This window comes from Microcebus murinus, chromosome 2, assembly GCF_040939455.1.
Source record: "Microcebus murinus isolate Inina chromosome 2, M.murinus_Inina_mat1.0, whole genome shotgun sequence".
Classification (NCBI taxonomy): domain Eukaryota; kingdom Metazoa; phylum Chordata; class Mammalia; order Primates; family Cheirogaleidae; genus Microcebus; species Microcebus murinus.
The window spans coordinates 89,800,105-89,808,320 of record NC_134105.1 but is presented as its reverse complement, the minus strand read 5'-3'; positions in this window follow the sequence as shown (position 1 = coordinate 89,808,320).

Here is an 8,216-nt window from a genome sequence, read left to right as displayed (position 1 = left end):
AAAATATTTTGGTTTTGGAAACTACCCATAAAGGATAACAAACCTGAATTCATGTGAGCTCTTTCAAGGCTTAAGCTTTGCCAAAGAGGTTCTGGAGGTATTGATTTTTCTTCTGGCTACAAGGCCAGATACTATGCTATCTGGTCTATCACACATGCTTGCAGTACTTTCATGAAGCTCAGTCTCTGATAGGTGATTTCAGTCGCCAATGAACAAGAGTAGTTCTTATAGGTAAATTTACTCCAGTTATGTTTTATATAAAACAAGGGTTAGTATTAATACATAAGGCTGAGAAGTTTGTTAATAACAGCAGATATGTTTAATATCAAACAAAAGTCAACTGCAGTCAAGAGCTTGTTCGATTTTCATTTATGGCAAAGTATAATTACTTATAAAAGCAGTCCTTGAACAGGTAAGTACTGAGCATTTTTAATGGGCTGTAATCTTTGTAGAGCCCATATTCTAAAGAATAAAATCAGCAATCCTATAAAAACTATACACAAAATAATTGTAATACATGCATCTACCAAACAATTTTCTCTTTTTCTAGCCATGCAAGTATTTGAGTAGTTTCTCCTTGGATCTGTATCTGTGCAGATAAAGAGTGGTTTTCAGATCTCTGATGAAATTAAAAAGAAGAAAATGCTCATTTAGAAAGTGTTCAGTGGAAAACTGGTTTGCAAAAGAATATCTGAATAAGGTTAACAAGGTTTATCTTTTTAGAAGAGATGGTTCCATGGCCAGAAGAAAATGTGGTGGAAAAAATTTTAAAATGTAAGAAGGAGCAATTTAAGGGAAAATGCTTATATGGTGGAGACCTCAATTATAAATAAGTTGTTAGATATAGGAATCAGTAAATAATATTTCTGAAGACTTCTGGACTATAAGACCGAAAATGGAGTAAAATACTACACCTATATCAAGCGACAGTGAACATGGAAGACATTTAATAAACATTGATTGATTAAATGCTGGCATCACTAAGTTGGATACAAACCATAAAAGTATCATGTCTTTGAAAATTATGGTGTAACCACACCCGGGAAATATCATCCAGTCCTGATTGTTGTATCAAAGAAACTATGATTTAAGTTATGAAGTATAGTGAAAAAGAGATTGACAGAATTAAAGTTCATCAAACTATAACTTTTATCCTTAGAAACAGCATAGACTAAATAGATTAATACAGTAGTCCTCCCTTTTCCACGGTTTTGCTTTCTGCAGTTTCAGTTATACTCAGCTGTGATCTGAAAATATTTAATGTAAAATTCCAGAAATAAACAATTCATATGTTTTAAATTGCATGCTGTTCTCAGTAGCATGATGAAAGATCATGCCCTCCCACCTGGGTCATGAATCATCCCTTGTCCAGCATATCCATGCTGTATATGCTACCTGATTGTTAGTTACTTAGTAGCCATCTCAGTTATCAGAGCAGCTGGTGAAGTATTGCAGAACTTGTGTTCAAGTAACCTTATTTTACTTAATAATGCCCCAAAGCACAAGGGTAGTGATCCTGGCATATTATTATAATTGTTCTATTTTATTATTTATTGATATCACTCTTTCAGTGTACCTAATTTATGAATTAAATTATCATAGGTATATATGTATGTATAGGAAAAAACAGCATATATGGGGTTTGGTACTATCTGTGGTTTTAGATATCTACTGGGGGTCCTGGAACATGTCCCCATGGATGGGGGGTGGGTACTGTTGATATAAGAGGGAATTATAAGTAAAGAGAAATTTAGAATGTAAGTTAATTCCTAACCTTGCAGCCGAAGTAGTGGAAGGGTGGCAACCATGCTCTCCTTCAAAACATGCCTTACCTTTACTGTCAGATACAGTAACTTAGATGAATAGACAAGGCATTTTTCTCTTTAATTCAGTGAACATTTTTGTGTTGAATGTTTAGCTTACAGAGTAAGGGGATTTAAACTCACAGAATTGACAGATGCTGTGAACTGACAGTGAAAATCTGTATCTTTTCTGTCCTAGTTATACAGCAAGACTAGTTTTTAGCTTACCTTGTAAGACATAGGCATAAGACTGAATTTTAGAAATTAGAGTGGATGTGTTTGCTATTTTCATATTAAGGTTTTGAGTAAAAGGAATACTCCAATTTTTTCTTTTTGTACCAATTGGATATTGATGACAAGATTGTAGGAGATGGCAGAATCACAAGGTAGAGGGAACCTGAACTAGTCTACCTTTAATCAGATTTTAGAAAATCAGAACTGAGATCTAATATAATTTAGGAACTTAGTTTTTATTCATTCAAGCTACTAAGATTATGTTGTATATTTCTGAAAAGGTGTCGTATATTCTAAATGCTCAATGAACTTATCAAAGAGAAACATAACTTATCTCTTCTGCTGTGTCCAGTACAGACTCACAGCAAGATAAAAACTCAGTAAATATTGGCTTATTAGTACCCTTCTAAGTCTCATTATGTATGTCTTTCCTATTTTCAAACAACCACAATGCTGGTTTTAGAAAAGATGTACTCATTTTTAGGAAAGTAAGAAGACAGAACAAACCTAAAACAAAGGAAAAGTCTTTCTGAGGCATTATGGCTCTTAACAGCGTAAACAACTTTATCCTCCAAGGGATTTGATAATGTGACCAAGAGTTCACCCAAAGCACAGAAAGCCAAGTACGTGAGTAGGTTACAAAGAGAATGCCCCAGAAATTCTAAAATATGCAATTGTGATTAGTGCAGAGAAAAAAGTCCTATTGTTTAGGAAACTAACAGGCCAGCTGAAAAAGCACAGAGATTTCACTAGAATCTCACCAATGCTCAAGTCTTAATCCCCGCTGAAAGGAAATCCTATCCATCCACTCAAAATATTGGAAAGGAGTGATAAAGTGAATCAAATTATAGCTCAACTGTAGATCAGATTGATTCAGCCTCATACTGTGTGAGCCTGACAAAAGAAGAGCCAGCCTCTTTTCTGGAGGTAACTATTATTTCTTAAATACCTACTACCCTTTTATATAAAATATCCAGCACATAGTAAAAAATTGTAAGACATGCAAAGGAGCAGAAAAATTTGATCCAGAGAGGAAACAGTCATTGGAAGGAAACTTGAAGATTTCTCAGATGTTTGAGTTATCAGGGGTGGATAATGGTGATAAAAATTCCTAAAGATGTAGTAAAACAAAGTGGAAAACATGATAAGAGAGATACAGAATTTCAGTGAAGACATGGAAATGTAAGAAAACCACAAATCTAGAAATGAATATGATCTAAGGCTGTACATGGAGGAAAGGCGTAATAAACTTGAACACAGGGAACTGAAAATACAAACTGAAAATCAAAGAGAAAGAGTAAAAGTAATAGGGTGTCTAAGACTTTGAAGGCAAAATGAAATGGCCTACCATCTTTACAATTAAGTCTCAGAGATTGAGAGAATGGTACAGAAGAAATGTTTGAAGAGATATTAACTAAGAACCTTTTCAAAGTTGATGGAAATTAGAAAATCAACAGAGTTGGTTTTTTTTTTTGAAGTAATTAAAATTGAGAAACACCTAGCAAGACTGATACACTGAGTTGAATAATATCTACCCAAAATTTATGTCCACCTGAAACTTCAAAATGTGACTTTATTGGAAATAAGGTATTTGCAGATGTAAATAGTTATGATAAGATCATACTATTAATAGATTAGAGTGGGCCTTAAATCCAATGACTGTTGTCCTTATAAGAAGGCCTTGCATACAGAGAAGGCCATGGGAGAGGCAGAGTTTGGAGTGATGCAGCTGCAAGCCAAGGAATGTCAAAGACAGCCTGCAACCAGAAGTTACGGAGAGGTGAAGAATCTTCCTCCAGAGCCTTCAGAGGGAGCCTTGATCTCAGACTTCTAGCCTGCACAACTGTGACACAGTATAGCTCTGTTGTTTCAAGCCACCTAGTTTATATTAATTTGTTATAGCAGCCTAGGAAACTAAGAAAACTGATCAAATTAAAAAAAAGAAAACAAGTATTGAAAATGAAAAGGGAGTATCACTACATAGCCTATTTTTTTTTTTTTTTTTTTTTTTGAGACAGAGTCTCACTTTGTTGTCCAGGCTAGAGTGAGTGCCGTGGCGTCAGCCTAGCTCACAGCAACCTCAAACTCCTGGGCTTGAGTGATCCTTCTGCCTCAGCCTCCCGAGTAGCTGGGACTACAGGCATGTGCCACCATGCCCGGCTAATTTTTTATATATATATCAGTTGGCCAATTAATTTCTTTCTATTTATAGTAGAGACGGGGTCTCGCTCTTGCTCAGGCTGGTTTTGAACTCCTGACCTTGAGCAATCCGCCCGCCTCGGCCTCCCAAGAGCTAGGATTACAGGCGTGAGCCACAGCGCCCGGCCACTACATAGCCTATTGACAGTAAAGACAATAAAGGTATGTTATAAACAACTTTGTGCCAATAAATTGAATAGTGTAGATCAAATTGACAGAGTTCATCTTTTAAAACAACTTTTGAAACAACTTGTCAAAAATTATGGAACAAGAAATACAAAATCTAAAAATAGCTCCATATTTATTGAAGTATTATATGATAATTACAAAACTTGCCAAAAAGAAAACTCCAATCCCTGGTTACTTCACTGAAGAATTCTATCAAGTATTTAGTTTAGAAGAAATACAAAACTATACAAACTCTTTTAAAAAATAGAGGAGAAAATTTTCAACTTCTTTTATGAGGCCAGTATAACCCCAATAACAAAAACTGACAAAAATATTAAAAGGAAATTAAAAATCAATATCCCATGTGAATATGGATGTGAAAATACTTAAGATAAAAGAAAATAGAATTTAGCAATGTGAAAAGGATGTTATATTATTACTAAGTGGGGATTAGCCCAGCAGTATGACTTACCACATTATCAAAGTGAGAAAAACTGTGTCATTAATATCAACAGATGTAAAAATAATTGGCAGAATTGATAAGCTGCATTCCAGTATTAACAATGAATAATGCAACAAAATACTATTTACAATAGCATAAAATAGTCATTAGAACAATGCAAATGACATATACGCAAGACCTTTACACTGAAAGGTGCAAAATATTGCTGAGAAGAAATTTGAAATAAGTGGAAAGATGTCTCATATATGTGTTACAAAACTGAGTATTGTTAATTTGCTCAAATGTCTGCTTGGTGATTTATGGATACAGTATAACCCCAGCAAAATTCCAGCAGTATATTTTAAAGAAACTGACAAGCTGATTCTAAAATCTGGAAATTCAAAGTATGTAGAATAGTCAGAGCAATCTTGAAAATGTTGGAGGACTTACAGTATCTGGTTTCAAGATGTGTTATGGTGTTACAGTAATTAAGATAATATAGTATCGCCATAAGATAGACCATGGGTGGGGAGCCTGTGGCCTTTTAGATCCTTAAGGGAGGCTTTTTGACTGAATACAAATTTTACAGAACAAATCCTTTTTATTAATACATTTTTGTTCATCTTTTATAATTTTATTTTTTAAATGAATATATTTTAAAAACCAAAGAATAAAACAAGTTTCAACAAAATAATCGTCCCTGATTGATTGGCACAATTAGAATATTAGTAAGACATAAAGGCTAAATTGACAGCAAGTGCAGCAGAGCATCCTCAGATTCATAACATGCTAATGTCAAACGATGAGGTATTTGGTGTGGATTTGCTGTATCATTCTAAAGTGTGTTGGCTATCTCAGGGATAGGTCGTTAGCCAAAATTTTATTTCTGTAAGAGCAGATAGTTAAATTTTATGAAGAATAGAATTAGTAATGTGAATTATTGAAAGAGGATTTCTATAGGAATGCAGCATTTCTGTGTGATAGCTTGTCAAATAAAAATGACTTGAATATTTCTTTGCAAGGTAAAACCAAGTCTATATATGATGTGTGGCAAAAAATCCAAGCATTTCAAAGAAAGCTATCTTTTTTCAAAACATTTCTTCTTCAAAAGGAAATTTTGGATAACAACTTCTCCAGTTAGCAAAAGCCATTGATGAGCAGGATTATATATGCTAACCATTTGAATAATACGCAGCTGTTATAGGCCTATTAATTGGACAATGCAATGAAGGTTCACTGACTTTGAGAATCCTGATATCACACTCAAATTAGCATTTCAACCTCACCTAGTTGGTATCACCAAGGCACCTAAAGAACTACAGATGGAATTGATGGAGCCCTCAGTAGATGACATTTTAGTCATTATTTGATGCTAAGAAAGATCCAATTGAAATATGGAAAAAATGCAGTAGAATACTCACGCCTTTGGTGACATGCCCGAAAAATGCATTCTTGCTTTTCAACCACATATTGCTGGGAATCTACATCCTCCTACCTAACCCAAATCAAGATGCCCTTAAAATCACAAATGACTGATACTCATCTAGATTCAGTGGTAACTGTGGACCACGATGCCGTAAACTAAATATTAAAATGCTATCCAATGAAAAGCAGATACAACAAATTCATTAAAAAGTTAACTTTAAAATTAATAGTTTTCGTTTTTGAAATTATTAAGTACATAGTAGTTAGATTTTTTACAAAATAATGTACATTTTTAAGTATATCTAATGGAAGTTTCTTGAATGCAGCCTTATTTGATTACAGCTAAATTAATGCAGCCTTCCAATGTGAAAAGGTTCCCCACCCTGAGATAGAAAAATAGACCAAATGGAATGATAAGAGTCCTGAAGTAGACAAGCACATACATTGTCAATTGATATTCTTTTTTTAAGAAACATGACTTGGATTGTTATACATTTCTGGTTAGTGTAAAATCATATCACCACTTTGAAAAATTGTTTGGCAGGTTTTGTAGTACTGTGATTTTACAGTTACTAAATGAACCAGCAATCCCTCAATGCAGGTCTTTACCCAGGAGAAATGAAAACAGTTGTCCACACAAAAATTTGTACTTGAAATCTCATAACAGCTTTATTAATAGCCCCAAACTGGAAATAAGTGCTTATGAACAGGTTATTGGATAAACACAATGGCTGTATCCATAGAACCAAATGCTACTCAATAAAAGAAAACATTATGTCTAAAAGAAACTAATATGTCCAAAAACATGGGTGGAAGGTGGAGTAAGATGGCCAAATAGAATCCTCCATCAATCGTCTACCCTAAAGGAAGATCAAATTGAACAACTTTGCATGCAAGAAAGTACCTTCATAAGAACCAAAAATTCAGGGGAAGGATCACAGTACCTGGTTCTATCATAACAATTGAAGAGGGTAGGAAGGCTAGTCTCACATTACCTATACCATCCCTCCCCCAACCCCATACAGGACAGCCAGGAGAGAGAATCTATGATTGGAGGGGGGAGAATGAAGTGAGTGTAGGACTTTGTATTGGAATTCAGTGTCACCCTGTCACAGTGGAACACAGCATCAGGAAGAATTCTGCTGGTACCCATGGAGAGTGTTAAGCCCTGGGCTAGAGGGGAATCTACCACACTGGTAGGAGGAACCCAACTCTTAAGTCTGCTTCACTACCAACTGGTGAAAGTGGCCTGGTGCCCCAGATGAATTTCACTGACAAGCCATAGTGACTACAGTTCTTGAGGAAGTCCCATCATGGCACCGGTCTCAGTCAGTGGGCTTGGCATGTATCCCAGCAAGACACCAGGCACAGCAACCATGGGAGTGCTTGCATCACCCCCCCTCCAACTTCATGTAGTGCAGTACAGATAGAGACTCTTTCCCCTGGAGGGAAGGAAAGGGAAGAGTACAGGGGACTTTGTCTTACAATTAGGTACCAGACTAGCCGCAGTAAAATAAAGCACTGGATAGTGCTTCTAGACCCACCCTGGGTCAGAAGGGAATCTGCTGCCATGGTGGGAAGGGCCTAAGTTCCAGCTGGCTTCACACATGCTGAGTTAAGTGTCCTCAGTCCATGAATAAACATCACCTGTAGTCAGGCAGTAGTGGCTGCTGGCCTTGAGTGAACCCTTATCTTTTGCTGCTCTGGGATGTCATGGGCTTTCGGTGAGACTCACTGCAGTGCCAGCTGTGGTGGCCACAGGAGTACTCACACCACACCTCCCCCAGCACCAGGAAGGCAAGCCCAGAAAGGGACTCCTTTTGCTTAGGGGAAAGAGACTGAAGACAGCAAGAGATTTTGTCTAGTAATCTGGGAAATTCTCCCATACTGAAATCCATCAGGGCTATATGAGTCTGCAAGAGTCATAGCATACATGGGCTTAGAGC